We start from the raw sequence: 1,401 nt of genomic DNA, 5'->3' as shown, positions 1-1,401 counted from the left end.
TATATATATTGGTTATAGACCGCATATACATGTAGTATACAAGCTTTAATATCAGATTGAAGACCGCACAGTCCTTGTGTTACGTTTAGGTCTTCAACTGAACACTGTACAGGATCCATAGTAAATATTATTGCGGTATAATTCACAGTAATGCATTTGAGTACATATATGGAAAAATTGCAGATCTTAAGTATGTACACTAAAAATTAAAGATATAAGTAGTATGGGAGAATATAAAAGGAAAGCATAACAATATCATGATAACCAGCCAGAGATGTACTCCTGTACGAATGGATGTTGTTTTTATAAATAAGTGTTATTATCTACAAATATATATACATGTGTATATATATTAACTCAAAATGTGTCAAGTTGCCTGGTATTATACTCGATATTCAACAAATCTTTTAGCTTTAACTATATATTTTAGGATAGAGCTAAGAATTTCCATATTTACACTTCTTACATGTTTGACAGCCATATAGTAAGTTGGTGAGATGAAAATGGTTATGGTTTCCAATAAGTTCAAGTTCATTTTTTAGTAATGCTCTTTGGACTGAAAACAGAGGACAGTGAAGAAAAAAGGGGGATCCATCGGGCCTAAAGCTTGGCTAATTTAAAGCACTCGATCAGAATGTGATGTGTATTGACTTCTGAAATGCCAATCATGTGAGCAATCTCAGAAACTGTATAACGACAATCATCCTTAATTATCTATTTCACAACAAAACGTTCTCTTTGATGCAGCAACAACTGGCCTCCCTGGCCGTGCGCTATATTTGATGTCAACTTCAACATTCTAAAATGTGATCACCTACCTAAAATCCTTTCTCAATATGACAACAGAGGTTCATTTTGTGCTGCACAACTCTGCCTGTATAAATTATCTGATGTAGCCAACAGTTGTAAAGTGACGTAAAGAAGTTTATAGGTACAGTGCTCTTTAGCTTTTTACTCTTGAACTTTAGATACATAATATAATAAACAACATATAAATAGCGCCCTATATAATGTGTAAAATTACTCTAAAGCACTTTACAACATATGGATACTAGTATCAGTTGTAATTGATAAACAAAAAGGCTTACATGTACGATCTGCGTTATAGATTAAGCAAGAAGATAATCATTCCAATGTGCTCATAAATGAATAAATAAAGGATATTATGTACGTCTGTGCAAAGAGCCTAAAACGCAGACGTGAAAAAGTGAGGTTTTATGTCCTTCTTGAATTTGGCCAGGGTATTTGGTATACGGATTTTTTCATTATTTTGACCTTAAGTGACCAGTCGGATATGGACGAAGGTGGCCGTATGATGTAGTAAAATGTTAACTTGTAAAATCGATGCTTCCTGTCCTTTCTGTGTATTCCTCGTGATCAATGACAACTGTCCGGACAAGG

The sequence above is a fragment of the Mizuhopecten yessoensis genome, unplaced genomic scaffold (assembly GCF_002113885.1).
Source record: "Mizuhopecten yessoensis strain PY_sf001 unplaced genomic scaffold, ASM211388v2 scaffold9101, whole genome shotgun sequence".
Classification (NCBI taxonomy): domain Eukaryota; kingdom Metazoa; phylum Mollusca; class Bivalvia; order Pectinida; family Pectinidae; genus Mizuhopecten; species Mizuhopecten yessoensis.
The sequence above is the reverse complement of the archived record's forward strand: the minus strand, read 5'-3'. Positions refer to the sequence as shown.